This window comes from Pongo abelii, chromosome 3, assembly GCF_028885655.2.
Source record: "Pongo abelii isolate AG06213 chromosome 3, NHGRI_mPonAbe1-v2.0_pri, whole genome shotgun sequence".
Classification (NCBI taxonomy): domain Eukaryota; kingdom Metazoa; phylum Chordata; class Mammalia; order Primates; family Hominidae; genus Pongo; species Pongo abelii.
Genome location: NC_071988.2, coordinates 185,250,368 through 185,266,339, shown reverse-complemented (window position 1 = coordinate 185,266,339; position 15,972 = coordinate 185,250,368). Strand labels below are relative to the sequence as shown.

General features: G+C 39.2%; 1 pseudogene; it reads left to right on the top strand.

Moving 5' to 3' along the window:
- The first annotated feature begins 5,147 nt into the window (after positions 1–5,147).
- Positions 5,148–11,539, top strand: LOC100447418 (small ribosomal subunit protein uS5m-like; annotated as a pseudogene).
- Positions 11,540–15,972: the final 4,433 nt, after the last annotated feature.

Here is a 15,972-nt window from a genome sequence, read left to right as displayed (position 1 = left end):
CATTAAATACAATCACCTCTGTATTCTTTTTATACATTGAGGATAATTTATAATACAAGCAATGTTCAATGATTTCCGATTATGGTACCTCAAGGTTTTCAATCACCATGACTCAAATGACTCAATTATTTGCAATATATACTTTATCTTCTATTACACACACATATCTTATGCAGATTTATATAGATGACCCCCGATCATATCAACCTGAAAGTAAAAATAGACTCACAATTCTTATTATAAACCCATTTTTCTCTCTTTTCTCAACGGCTCTGCAGAAACTCTAGACTCCTAACAAATTCCTCCTGAATAGTTCTTGTAGACTACAGACAGTTTCCCAAGTGTGCTAGATAAACTAGTACTCCTGATGACCTGTGGTGCCTGCTAAGCTTCTCTTCTCCTGCTGTAGCTTGCCACGTCTGTGCTTTCTGTCTCTACTGATGCCTTCTGGTGGCATAGGTATCTTTGTTCTGAGCAAGATGCTATTAATGCTGAGAGTACTGATGCTCAACTTTCCCCACTTCTACGGGACTGCCATTAAAGCCAACCTAGATTAGCAAATAGGAAGGAAAACACATGCTTAGGAAACTAAAAAAAGGCATCAGAAAAATTTCTGTAAATAATTTAACATTAATTATTTTTAAAATCGTGATTTTTTTATGGCAAAAATCAGAATTTCTGTTTAAATTTACTTACATGTATTTAGCAGTTTGGAATTACTATTTTTTAATTTCCACGTGAGAAAATGCTCCTAATATTTTTAGTCATAAATCCTCTAAAGATTAAGGCAGCCTTTCCTGACACTAATGGCCACTGATGCCCAGGCAGCAAATGCAGGTTGCTAGTGTGAAGGGTGCTAATGTCTGTGGTGTTGGCATCAGCTCATGTTTGAAATCCAAACACATGCTCCACACTGTGCAGGTCTTCTTTCTTTCTTTCTTCTCCTATTTTTATTGCAACTGCCTTCTTGTGGACTCAGGTGTGTGTTCATGGAGACCGAATTAAAGGACAATCTGAGAACTGTGTTTAGAAACACCCTTCTTTTCAGAACTTGAACTATGCTTCTTTATACTCTTTTTTTCTTGGAATAAACTGCTTATGGCGAGGAACCTTGGCGCTTTATGTAACCACACTAGGGACAGACCCATACACTGCTCCAGGTAGGTTTAGGGTAAGGGTCACTGAAATTAGGTTTTATATAGGAACACTTGATTCACTAATGAATTTGTAAACATTTTTCAGTAACAATTTTTGAAATGAAAATAACCTGTTTCATTTCATTAAACTCCAGGCTGGCTGTGGTGGTTCACACCTGTAATCCCAGCAATTTGGGAGGCTGAGGCAGCTGCCTGCCTTGAGGTCAGGAGTTTGAGACCAGCCTGGCCAACATGGTGAAACCCCATCTCTACTAAAAATAAAAAAATTAGCAGGGCGATGAGGCACACGCCTGTAATCCCAGCTACTCAGGAGGCTGAGGCAGGAGATTGCTTGAACCTGGGAAGCAGAGATTGCAGTGAGCTGAGATCATCCCACTGCACTCCAGCCTGAGTGACAGAGCGAAACTCTGCCTCAAAAAAACAACGACAACAACAAACACACCCCAAAAACACCTCCAGTTAACAGGATTATCCTTTACCCAGGTAATCTGGCTAACTGAAGTATTACTATATCATTTTGATCCTAGAATTTAAAATAAACCTAAGAAGACTTCAGAAAGAAAGAATCAAAAAAATCCTTAAATACTTTCGAAAAATAAACCTAAGCCTGCCACATGTTGCCAATGTCTGGCTTGTTCCTAGAGAGTCAGGGGTGGATGAAAGGCTGCAGAAGCAAGTTCATGAATGCAAAGTCCTCACCTAATTATTCCACAGGCAATTTTCAGGTGGCTTCATTAGTTAGTGGGACAAAGAGTGGGCAAGGATGAGAGGATTTTCTTCTAATCTCTGTCTCGGAACACCCCTGGATTTCACTGGGTCTGTAGGAAAATTTCCAAAACCTAACTATAATAATTTCTCTCATTTTAAAGAAAAAGAAGTGGCAATTACAGTAACAATGAATGCCAAATTTGCTTTGATTCTTTTTCCAGGCCATCTGCTCTTCTCTGTGTGCTTGTATTGTAGCGTCTGCTGAGATCATTGAACAAGATAAGTGAGAATAAGCAAAATAGACTCTACTTCACTGAATCCTAAATTGCTCAAATACATATTCTTGTTGTTTAAGAAGTCATCTTTAAATTTAAAACTAAAATAAATGTAGAAAATTCAAGTAATTTTGTGATATATACTGTATTGATTTGGGTAAAAGCTAAGCTGCTATAACAGAAACCAAAAGAAAAAGAAAAAAAAAACCCATACAACAGTATTGGATTTTTAAAATGTAGTTTATTTCTCTATCGTGTAATAGCCAGAAGTGGTTGTCATTTCAAAAATTGAAACGACACTGAAAAAATATTTAGAAATGTATTAGTGAATCAAGAGTTCCCATATAAAACCTAATTCCAGTGACCCTTTCCCTAAACCTACCTGGAGTAGTGTAAGAGTCTATAATAGCCACAAGTGAGTTGCCCAGAGCCAACTGTGAGGCTCTGCCATCAGCACATTTTGCTTGGTTTTTGTTTGTAGTAGCTAGATAAAAGAAACCAGAGCCAGATCTGATGAAGATGATGGAATATCACCCAGAAATTCTGACTTTGTGCTGTATGGAGAAACAGGATGAAATTTTGAATTGTCTCTATTGGCGGGAAAGGGAGAGTGTGTTGTATACATAGGAAAAACGGTGCGTACGTGTGGAATTCGGGAGAAGAGAGAAATCAGAGGGGCAGATGGAGGCTTCCTGCTTCCAGTATTTCTTCTATCCTTCTTACTTTTAATAACAGAACCCCTCAACTTTTACCTGGGAACGTGTACACCTTCACTCCCTGCAATCTACATACTATTCTCCTAGGCTCTTTTCTAGTGATGTGAGCCCATGTGGACTAAATTCAAGCTGCTGAAGTGTGAAAGAATCTGAAGTATGCAGTTTCCTGGTCATCTCTTTATGGATTCTTCCTCTGCACTCTCCACTTTCTGATGCCTGAAAACTACTGACAGTGGAAGAAACCACAGGTTGAAGATAGAAGACCACTCCCAGCCCTGGAACGCTCACCGTTGACATGTTTATTTGTTTAACGACCTTGTGAAAGTTTAAAAACATGACATCAAAAGGTGAAGGCTATGTAGTCTATGTCTTCTTTTTTCAAAAGCCTTGTGACTTCTTATACAACAGAGGATAGCAGGGTGATGCTATGTGACTTTCATAGCTTGGCCAGAAGAGGCCTTGTGACTTCTACTCGGTTTTCTCAGAATGCTCATCCCCAAGATGCTCCCCATTGGAACTCAGCTGCCCTCTTGTGTTATGTCCAAGGCCACATATAGGTGCTTGGTTGACAGTTCCAACTGAACCAAGCCTTCGTGTCCTCCGAGACCGAGTACAGCTATGTCAGTAGAGAAACCTCCAGGTTGCCCCACAACATTTGAATCACCCTCAGACATACAAGCTTTCTCAACTGAGGCCCCAGATATCTTGAAACAAAATAAGCCATCCCCTCTGACTCCCATCTGAATTCCTGACCTATAGTATCTGCGAGCATAAGAAAACGTTTTAAGCACTTTAAGGTATCCTTAGTAAAACAACATAGCCTGTACCCTAACTAATGCAAATGCCATAAAATTAAATAATTATTAATAATCTATATAATAATATAATATAATAATATTTAACATATAATTTTAATAATTGTAATTATTATTAAATAATTAATTTGTCATACTAAAACAAGACTATTTTAAGGGCCCTAAACGATCTTGAATCTTACTCGATGTCTTAGATAGCAACTATTTACCTATAACCAAGCAACCAGTAAATAGGGCAATTCTGTCAAAAATCGTTCAGAGCTCTGGAGGAAAAAAGAGGCTGATCTGAAATTTGAATCTATGATACTTTATCAAGAGAATTTGTCTAGCTTGCTGGGCTGATGTCATTCAAACTTGTGTCTTCCTTCCTTCCCTATATAACTTGCTGCTCAGAGGTCTGAAGGTGAGTTATGTTTGAGTTAAGTTTAGCTTATGGTGTATACCTACATAATAAAGTTGTGATTGAAAACTTTCCTGTTAACCTTTATCTCTGGGCTGCTACATAGCTCTACAGCATTTAAATAATTAACCGCTTGCCTCTCAATTTGCCTTTAAGTCTCTGTATATACGTGGACAATTGCTAGCACTTGTGGTGATTGGGTCTACAGTAACTAAATGTTCTAACTCCATAACTTTAAAAGTCTTTTTTAGAAGAAAAATCTCTCATCTTTATTAGTTTTCCATCTTTATTATCATTAAGATGGAGACAAATGCTGTGCCAATTATATTGCAATTTAGTCTACACCTGCCTATACAGAGATAGATGTAAATATACATTATGCTACATTCCTGGGGCATAGGCCACTATGCTTGAGAGAAAGAGAAAGAGGTTGCAATCAGTGAAACTATCCTCCAAAAGTATGGCATGAAAATGTCAATGTAGGGACTTGGCATGTATACCATGTATACCTTTTCTGAGCCTCACTTTCCTCTCCAACAGAAGGAGATAATTGAATCTCCACTGCATCTCTCCCAGGATGGTTGTCAAGAATAAATTACACAATGTGAACAGTTCAGGGCTACTCTTATAAAAGACCCCTTGCAGTCTTATTACATAGCCAACTGGAGACCAGTACTAAGGGAACTGAACACACATCATCCAAATTACATGTAGGCAAAACGAGTCCAAAAATTTAAACATTCCTGTACCCTCTCTTTTGTTTCTTTATATAGATGAAGTCCTAGTAAGTGATAGACTGAGGATGAAAATCTAATGGCCATACCTTCCCCTATTTGGAGATATGGTGAAAAATCAAAATTAGCTTGAATTCTGTTAACTTCCTCTCTTCTCCATTTCCGTCTGCTTTGTCGATTCCTTTTTTTTCTAATGCTACAGATGAAATGAAATTCCCCCAGGCCAGGTTTATTTCATCAGTTTATATAAACTATCTAGCTCATATGAAAACCTTTTCTTAAAATAAGTAACCTTTTGTTTGCACTCTTGAAAATGCTTGGACAACCCAGTGAGTGTCTATCATGTGCGGGGAAAGCTCTCTCAGTGCAGAGGGAGGCCACAGGCAAGGACACAAGAGACAGGAGAGCGGCTCCTCCTGGGTCTGCCACTCACTAATGATTCTGACTCAGTCTCTGAAGCCCACGTCCCTCAACTGTAAATGATGGGTTGTACTGAACTATTTCAAGTGTCTTTCATTTCTAAGATTTTGCAATCATATTTATTTAAAGAATAGTAGTTAAGAGTGTGGGTTCTTGAGCCCATTGCCTGGGCTTAAATCCCAGTTCTCCCACTTACCATGTGTGTAACCTTGGGTGAATGACTTAACTTAATATTTCTCAACCATCTCATCTGAAAAAGAAATGTACAAATGATTGTCTCTACCTCATAAGGTAATATGAATATTAAATGAGGCAATACATACGTAATGACTAGGATGGTGCCTGGCACTTAAAGGGCTCAATATGCATTTAATTACATTGTACATAAAACAGCTATCCTTTATTTCCTACTCATTAGGTGCCAGGCATGTGCTAATCTTTGCATTCTCATTTCTTTCATTCTTTGTAACAACTATTTGAAGTTGATTTTGATTTTCTTAATAAGGAAAATAAGGTTCAGAGAGCTCAAAAGCCCCAAATCACAAAACTAGTAAATTGTGGAGCAACATCTCCACCATAGATTTGACTGACACCAAACCATTGTCTTTAAAATTTGCATAGCCATAAAATATGGATTATTGAAAATTCTAAGACATGGCTAGACATAACGTACTCTAATCTTTAGAATTATAGGACTATTTGAAGACAGTTCACCTTGAACTCCTGAATTTGTTGTCATTGTTATGTTCACCTGTTTTTTTAGTGTCCCTTTTTGGCAAGCTTTCTATTCCTCATAGTCTGGTCATTTGTTTTGTGTTTTGTTCCATTTCTCTAAAACAATCTGAATCCTATACCCAATACCCTCTTTCAGCATTTTCCCCAGGACACATACAGGCGAAGTACATGGTTTGTGTGTCCTTATAGTAACCAGGCAGTCCAGATGTCAGTAATTTCCAAGTTAAATTTTTATCTGCCAGCAGGGTAATTTCTTTACTGTTCTCTTTTACTAACCTGGAGAAGGGAGATAAACAGGAAAACAAAGTGATCCTGAGTCAGTGGAAAGGGAAAGAAGAAAAGGGACGTACTGGAACCAAACCAGGGGATGTCTGGGATGGGGAAGGTGGGGAGGTGACACTAAAACATTGAAGTCCAGCCTGTGACTCAGACACCTGAAGTCTGGTGAAGAAGTTGGACATGGAATAGAAGGCAGTGACCCCAAGAGCGCAAGGAAGAGAGCTGTTTGTGGAAGAATTCCTGAAGGGTTAGTTGCTATCAGTGAGTGAGTGGATGATGAACATTTTCTCAATGTGGTCCTTCTGAATTAGTCAGGGTTACAAAGACATATCAAGGCCTTTGCAGCAAGGGCAACACTTTAAATGTCCTCACAGAAGCTTCTCACATGCTTAAGGACTTATAATTAATAAGCATAAAATTAAGTTATATTTCCTGGGTATACATAGGCTACGAGGTAGGACAAGTCGACTCAGTTTTGGAGAATGAAGCAAAGAGGTACATTCATTGAATGTGGCTACCAATAATCTTGTCTGGAGACATAAAGGCAACATGAAACAGGCTAATGGATCAGGCTTCATTCGCAAAACCAAATACGAATTAGGCCAGTTAGCTGGCCTTGTCAAAATGGTTGAGGCAGACAAAATATGACTTTGGAACCCCACGGTACACTTCCAGCTCCTTTTCTCCCTGCCTGGCAAGTGAGGTACCCTCCAGAGCTCTCTTCTCTCACCACCCTTCTCTCCTATTGACAGCTAGTTGCCCAGAAAATCCCCTCTGAAGCATCAGCTGGAGCGTGGTTATGCCTTCCTCTTTCCTCTGGAGGTGCCCACATTTCAGCAGCGGCTCCTGAGGAAGGAGTCATTAGGGCTTTAAGATGTGGGTGTCTAATGGTGGGTTTTCAGGGAGTGGTGGAGGAGTTATCAGGGAGTGACAGGCTGTTCTGCCCCCCTTAGAGCTCAGCACATGGGGAACAACTTACTTTGTTGTCTTTATTAGGCAGCCTGCATGCCAACTGCTCTCTGGAGCAGGGGCGCCCAGTTGGAATCCCTTCAGCCTTCAATATTGCTTCCTAAAATGGTGACTTTTAAAATCTATTCTAAGTGGTAACAATCAAATTCTCTCTCTTTCTGTTTCTCTCATTTATTTATTTTTAATGGAAAGCCTGAGACAGAAATGTTGAGGAAAAAAAACAAGTGTCCTCACAGAGCCCTGCAGCAACAGTATCAGTGTCATTTCAAACCAGACAGATCACTAGGGTTACAAAACAACTCATCCTTGTCAGTAACCTTAGACTTGATCACTCTTTCCCCCAAACCCTTAACCTCCCTTCACCCAGTTTCAGGGTAAAGCAAAATAATTTTAGGATGAGGTGAAAAGTGGATCCTGTAAAGGTTTATCTAAAGCATTGTCTCAGTCCTCTCAAAAGATAGCTTACATCTTTGGCCAACTGCTTTCCACATTTCTTTCTCCCCACACCAGGATGTACATTTAAAATAACATTTATTTACAAAACTGTATCTTAGCAACAGTGGTACAGCACAAGAGTGTGTTATCTAAAGCAAACCAATTCTGGTCATAAACTACATAAGCATAGAAGCCAAATGTGATTGGTGGGGCTTTCCTGAGATACCGTGAGCCTGAGGTGTCACATAAGATTAAAGCCATATTTTTCAGACTTGAGATGATTCATCATTCATGTTTAACTCAAGGGATGGGCAACACGTTTATTCATAATTATCGAAGCATAAAATTTTAGAACTGAAAAGGATATTGGAGGCTACCTAGTCTAGTCCTGTGATATTATAAGGGGGTTAAAAAAAAAAGCAAAGAAAAAGAAGAGATGATTTGCTACCTCTGAACAACAGGTGTTTAGTAGCAGAGCTGGTGTGAGAAATCAGGTTTCTTGACTTTAGTCCAGTTACTCTAGTAATTTTTGCATGAGAACACCGGTCTGATCTTTATCCCACATGGACCTATTTAAATTCCCACATAAAATGAATGCATTGTTCTCTGAATGCATTGTTTCAACATGTGTGAATATAAATTTGACAAAGCTTTTATTTTTGTACAAGAGATAGATGATATTTTCAATTTACGTAACTCACGAACTACTAATATTACGTTTGTAGAGAACATTGAAACTGAGAATTACACATTCGACCAAAATCTAAGTGACTGCTTGTGATCCATGACAAATCTATTTTTAGTGTATGTCCAAATTAAGGGAGACTCATCTAGTTTAGCGAGGTGTTGTTAAAAGTGCTGATTTTAGAGTCGGACAGCATCAGTTTGGATCCCAGCTCTAGTTTCTAACTACTAATGCTTCCTTGGGATAGTTGTCTGACATCTCTGGTGCCAGTACTTTCAACTAAAAAATTAAGATATATTTATATGTACGGGGCTATGGGATAATTAAATGAGACAATTTATGTAAAATGCTTTAACAGTTCCTGGCAAAGAGCTCTTATGTACATGTTAACTCTTTTCATTTGTAACGGTAAGTAAGCCATTGAGAGAACACCAAGGGTAAGTTCTAACCATATCTTTCTTCTTTTGGTCTGAGAACCTATATTCAAATTCCAAACATCAAGTTCTACTATGAAGGATACTCCAGCGGCTGTCTCACAAATCACGGCATCCACTAATACTTTATATTTTCTAATTTGGGTCACATGCTTGATCTGGTCAGCCTGTAACATTTGCATTGTTTGTAATTATAAAGCTTCCATTCGAGTAGCATAAATATATTTAAAGCATCTTTACCCTTAATACTTATCTACTTAGAAAGAAGGTGCAAATGAGAGTCAAATAAGTTTGACAACTGCTCTTAAGAAACAGAACTCATCAGTGAAGGAGGCAAAGCAGGAATCCAGGTCTCCTTCATCCCAGACCATGGGTTTTACCAAAAAAACTGTACTTTCAAATCAGAACAAGTGTTTCCAATTTCCTTCTTTTTCTCACCCCAAATGATCTTGCAGAGTGTTGTGCTTCTGGTTAGAATGCCTCAGCATCCCACAATTGCTGTTTCCTTAAGGTATGAACAAGGACTATTTTTTTTTTTTTTTTTTTTTTTTTTTTTGGAGACGGAGTCTTACTCTGTCGCCCAGGCTGGAATGCAGTGGCGCGATCTCCGCTCACTGCAAGCTCCGCCTCCCGGGTTCACGCCATTCTCCTGCCTCAGCCTCCTGAGTAGCTCTGACTACAGGCGCCTGGCACCACGCCGGCTAATTTTTGAAAAAAGACTATCTTAAAAAATATCACCCAGCATTTTTGCTACACATGATTTTCTGAACCTCATCCTAGACCTACTGAATGAGAATTTTTCAGAGTTGGGCATTTTAACAAGCTTCAGTTCATTCTTATACACACTGAAGAGACGCACCTGCCAGCGGGATAAAGTCCCATTGCTTAGCTTCAAATACAAGGCCCTCCACATTTGGCTCCAGCCTACATCTTCATACTTATCTGAGCTGCAATTCCCACCATTGATCTTCAGCAAATTCAGTAGGTCTGACCTTACCGATGTTTACATTCCTCAGGCCTTTGCACTCATTATTCTGTCTGGAAAATCTCTCATTTCCCGCCCATCTCCACCTACTCATCAAACCGTAACCATTCCTGAAACTAGATTAGGCTGCTCCTACTTTTCCCAGCCTTTCCTCTATCCCTAGAAGCAAAATCGATTACATCTGCAACTTCTCCTAGGAGCGTGTGTATTTATCTCTCTGTTTGCACCCTGTGCCCTCAGTTTTTAGATACAAGGGAACGAATAAACATTTGAAGAAAGAATAATAAGATGTATAGGGATGTGATAGCTGTCACAATGGTACTTCTGCAAATCGCTTAGTTGTAATCACATACAGACTACTTGACTACGGAGTGCCATCATTTCCAGATGACACCATTGTTGCCAAAATATAAAACTATTCTCTGTAATATTCATGGTGATATGCGTTAAAAATGTATTTTCAAAACAAATAAGAATCTTCCTTTTAGTCAATATCTGCACCAATTTGAACAATATCAAAATTTTTCTTTCTTCTTACTCTCTCGCTGTCTTTTTAAAACTGTTTTTCTGGGTTAGTGCTGCCTCCAAGGATTAGAGACTTTCTTCTAACATGAACAAGCAGCTTTCATGGTTTTACTAACATTATACACTGATGAGAAGATTTGGAAGCGCTGTCTTTTATCACAGTCTTCCATCTTTTTTTTCTTTTGCTTGCAACAGACCAGATCATTGTTTGCTGACCAGTTTTATTTGAGTTTTCAATTCAGTTCCTCAGGAATTTGATATTGATTTTATAGTTGCTGTACTTTTAGGTGGCTGTCTAGGAAATTCCACTGCAGATGAGCTGTGGAAAGGTGTTTTAGCAGAGACTGGTGCTGGAGCAAGAAAAGGAAGAGGCAGCAGAACTAAAAAGAAGAGAAGAAAGGATTTGAACAGGGGTCAGATCATTGGTGAAGGGCATTATGGTTTCTGCGGCCTGGTCTGAATGTCCCTCTTATTAAAAATGGAGCAGTACAGATCATTGCCCAAAAAAGCAAGGAAGAACAGAACGAGGAGGCCAACATGACCCAGCAGAGAGAAGAATGGGACTGGAAGAGGAGGATGAAGATAAATGAGAGTGAGGATGCAGTGGAAACTTGTGGGGAGGCATCAGTCTTAGCCATCTGACCCTGGTCCCAACAGAGAAACATATGGTAATTTTGATACCAGGATACTCGAGGTAGGAAATGTTTTCAATAGGACAGCAAAAGAGGGAAGAAAGAGATTGGTAGGTGTCCTGCAGGCTGTGGGGAAGGGACAACGAGCTTCAAGTTTTGCTGTTGCGAAAGCCACTAAATGGATAGATGCTTTCAGAAAAGCAAAGAATAGAGCAATTCACTATTTGCATTATGTAGAACGATATGAAGACCATACAATATTCCATGATACTTCATTAAGATTTAAAAGGAGGCATATCAGGATGAAGAAACAACCCACAGGTTACGAGGTCTGCTGCCACAGGGCCATCAACACCATATGCCAGCTCGCTGGCATCAAAGACATGTATGCCAAGGTCTCTGGGTCCATCGGTACGCTCCCCCTCACCTGGGGCCTCTTCCACGGGCTCTCAGTCAGAAACCTGTCAACAGCTGGCAGGTAAGAAGGGCCTCCAGGTTGTGGAATTCTGGGAGGAATGTGGCCCTCTGTCTATCATGGTTTCCTCCCCAGGGGGACCTTGAAAAAGGAGCCAGGTGATGAGGTTCCACAAATCAAACTGGACTTGGAAGAAGTGAATGCTCTACAGGGAATGTAGCGCTCTGTGCGGTCGGGTTTCTAGAGAGCTGCCACGTAACCTCTCCGGCCTTGTGCAGCCAGTGCCTGGTGCTGCCCAGCACCCAGGAGAGACTCAGCCCCTCACACCCTGGGATGTCACCTGGCTTTTTGTTTGTTTGAGGAAAGTTTAACCTTTAAACTGTTTATACATAAATAATTATAGCTTTAAAGATATCAATCCTTTATTTTACTGCCACATAATGGTTGCTCAAGCAATTTATTACAAACACGCCTTTGTTGAATACAGATACACAGCAAAGGTGATAAATAAAATCAGATCCTGAGAAAACATCCTTGAGTTAGACAAGCGTGAAAATGACCTTAGGTATTATCAAAGACCAGTAATTTGTTACTTTTGTGAGGGTCGATTTTTCATAATATAATAAAGACAGAATTCAATAAATATTATAATAGAAATGCAAACTAAACTTCAGGAACATTTCGGGGATAGCAATAATGCTGACTTGGGAATTCAGAGAGGACTACAAGGGGGAAGAACCATTTGAGTTGATGTTTAAATAAGAATATGAAATATAAGAAAATGGAAAAAATGGGATGTGGTTAAAGTTTAGGAATTTTATTTTGGAGGCCATACTTCGCTAGTTGATATGATCTGGCTCTGTGCCACTACCCAAATCTCTTCTTGAATTGTAATCTGAATTGTAATCCCCACATGTTGGGAGAGGGACCTCATTCGAGGTAACTGAATCATGAGGACAGTTTCTCCATACTATTCTTGTGATAATGAGTAAGTTCTCCTGAGATCTGATGGTTTTATAAGGGGCTTCCCCCTTCGCTCAGCTCTCATTTTTCTCCTTCCTGCTGCCATGTGAAGTACATGTTTGCTTCCTCTTCCGCCATGATTGTAAGTTTCCCGAGGCCTCCCCAGCCCTGCTGAACTGTGAGTCAATTAAACCTTTTTCTTTATAATTATCCAGTCTCAGGCAGTTCTTTATAGCAGCATGAGAATGAACTAATACACCAGTATTGTTCTATTTTGTTAAATGCTAGAGATTAGTTTATAGGATAAGATCCCCTTAGAGGAGGGGTGAGGTGGCTTATGCCTGTAATCCCCGCACTCTGGGAGGCCAAGGCGGGCGGATCGCCTGAGGTAAGGAGTTCAAGACCAGCCTGGCTAACATGGTGAAACCCTGTCTCTACTAAAAATACAAAAATTAGCTGGGCGTGGTGGCAGGTGCCTGTTATCCCAGCTACTTGGGAGGCTGAGGCAGGAGAATGGTGTGAACCTGGGAGGAGGAGCTTGCAGTGAGCTGAGATTGTGCCACTGCACTCCAGCCTGGGCAACAGAGTGAGACTCCATCTCAAAAAAAAAGAAAAAAAAAGGAAAAGAAAAATCGCCTTAGAATGGCCTGCAATATTTGTACTGGAAATTGACTACTCTATTTATAACTTTCCACAGAGTAGCAGATGCTCTGATGAGGGTACATTAATGAGTATCACAAAATACGGATCTACAAGTGATCAATGTACAAGGTGCTGTTTCCCCGGTTTCTTTAAAAACAAAGAAAAAAAATCAGCATTTATTTTCTCCGGGGTAAAAAGCTATTATTGACTAGACAGTAAATAAAAATAAATGTGTATGTCTTTTACCTTTTCACTGCTTTATATTTTAATCAGGAAATAATCCTGAAGATTGGAATTGCTGCCATGTGGGAACAAGGGTTTCCTGGACAGCCAGCAACTTTTCCTCCACACAGCACAGACTCTGAAATCATCCGTTCTCAGCACCATTGCTCTTTGCAGCTGTGCTCCTTCTCCCTGCTTAGCATGCCTGCTGTTTCCCACACAGCTGAATCAGCAAGTCCCAGACTCTGCCTGGTCCAACTAGCACTGTTCTTCACCAGCTATCAGCTACTGTTGCTTCAGGTGGTTTTTTTTGCTCCCTTGGTATAATTAAACTCCATCAGTCACCCAAGTATTTCTAGTGTTTGTGAATTAGCTTTATTAGTTTTAGAAATGAAAATCTAGAGGAATTCTTTGTAAACATAAACCAACAAAATTTGAGGAAAAAATGTAAAAGGAATTTAGAAAGCGTGGATCTCAATAGAATTAACAGAAGTCATCCTATTCCTTCTAAGTGACTAGTTTGCAGTTTTAGTAACACCTTACAGAGTAAAAAGGCATGGGTGATATTTGTAAGTAAAATAGTTTAATGTTAGATATGTAAGGTCTGTGATGATCTAAATAAAATTTAAGGCAGTGCTACTAACAGTAAACCCAAAATAAATTTATGAAAGCACAATCAAAAGCACTCTACTGTTTCTTTTGAACCATAACAAACAAGTCATTATTGGACATAGTTCTAACACCACCAGAGGGTACATCACTTCTAACAGAGCCAAATGTCCTCTAATATGTTAAAAGCAATCTAGGTACCATCCTGGCTGAAGTTTTCGTATAAAATTCAATGTTCAATAAGTACAACTTTTTCTTTAGAGCATTCTTTTCATTAATTAATTCATTATTCTCTGCCTGTTCATCATGATCTGAGATTGAAATATGTGTTCACTAGAAAATACCCTGCAATTGACCAACAAATAAATTAGAAGCTATGACTTTCCTTTTCATTAATTTCCAAGGGAACTTTTTGAAAGATAGAGTTGAATTAACTTTTGTGCAACATGATTTTTATATTTTAATTCTTATTTTTAAAATAAACTGATACTAAAGAAGTGGGGTGGGCATAGTGGCTCATGCCTGTAATACCAGTGGCTCGTGAGGCTGAGGAGGGAGGATCACTTGAGGCCAGAAGTTCAAGACCAGCCTTGGTGATATAGAGACACTTCATCTCAATAAATAAGTAAATAGCTGAGTATAGTGTCATGTGCCTATATTCCCAGCTGTTCAGGAGGCTAAGGTAAAGGATCCCTTGAATCCAGGAGTTCATGGCTGTAGTGAGCTATGACGGTGCCACTGCACTCCCATCTGGGCAACAGAGTGGGACTCCATCTATAAATTTAATAAATATATAAAAACTTTTTTTTAGAAAGGAAAGAAATGGTTTCAGAGGTAAATAAAATTCCATTTCACAGTAAGTTCCAGTCATTCCACATTTGAAATTTAAATTTTATTTTAAAATATGTAATTGAAAAAATACCAAATAAACATGGCAGTCTCTAAGTTTTGCTCTTTTTTTTTTTTCAAAAAGAAAAACCTATTCAGAATATGAACTGCAAGCACTGTGAGTGATGTTTGAAGACTTAAAAGATATTGAAGTGGCAATGAACTGAAAGTTTTTTTTTTAATTCCCTCAAGGATGAAAAGTTATAGACTCTATAATATTTATTCTAAATACAAAATGCTCTGAGTTGAAAAAAAAAGGGCGGACTAATAACTTGCAAATAAAATAAGACAATTGTTTGGTACAAGCTGGAATTATAGGAGATAAATACCACCAACCCTGCAGTTCTTTTTAATGTGAAAACAGTAGAACATGAAAACATGTGCTTCACAGTTTGCAATACTGCTGGTTAAGTACAGATGGTCCCGACTTAAAAATTGTTCAACTTACAATTTTTCAACTTTACAATAGGCAAAAGGGATGCACATTTAGTGGAAACTATACTATGGATACCCATACATCCATTCTGTATTTCATTTTCAGTATGGTATTCAATAAATTACCTGAGATATTCAACACTTTATTATAAAATAGACTTTGTGTTGGATGATTTTGTCCAACCATAGGCTAATGTAAGTGTTGTGAGCACCTTTGAAGCAGGCTAGGCTAAGTTATGATGTTTAATAGGTTACAAGTATTAAATGCATTTTCAGCGGGATGTGGTGGCTCACACCTATAATCCCAGTACTTTGGGGGACCAAGGCAGGAAGATCACTTGAGCCTAGGGATTTGAGACCAGTCTGTGCAGCATGGTGAAACCCAGTCTCTACAAAAATTAGCCAGGCCCAGTGGTGCACACCTGTAGTCACAGCTACTCAGGAGGCTGAGGCAGGAGGATCGATTGAGCAAGGGAGGCAGAGGCTGCAGTGAAGCAAGATCATACCACTGCACTCCAGCCTGGGTGAAAGAGTGAGATCCTATCTCAAAAAAATATAAAAATAAAAAGAAAATAAATGCATTTTCAGCTTATGGTATTTCCAACTTACCAAGAGTTTATCAAAGGAGTGTCTGTGTTAGATATATTTGGACAGTATTGATAGTATTGAAGCAGAGGGAGTTTTTGGGGGTGCAGGGCAAGTCTCGGAAAAGTTACTTAAAAGATGCTGTATGCCCTTTTTTTCTCTCTTTCTCTTTTGTTTCTAACCAATGGGTTTTACCCAGTGCTATCAGTCTCCAGAGCAGTTAGATTTTCAGATATCTAGGATGAGATCTTCCAGGAAAGGGATCTTCCAGTAGAGAGAGAGGGCTGTTTCTCAGGTGAACTCCCAAAT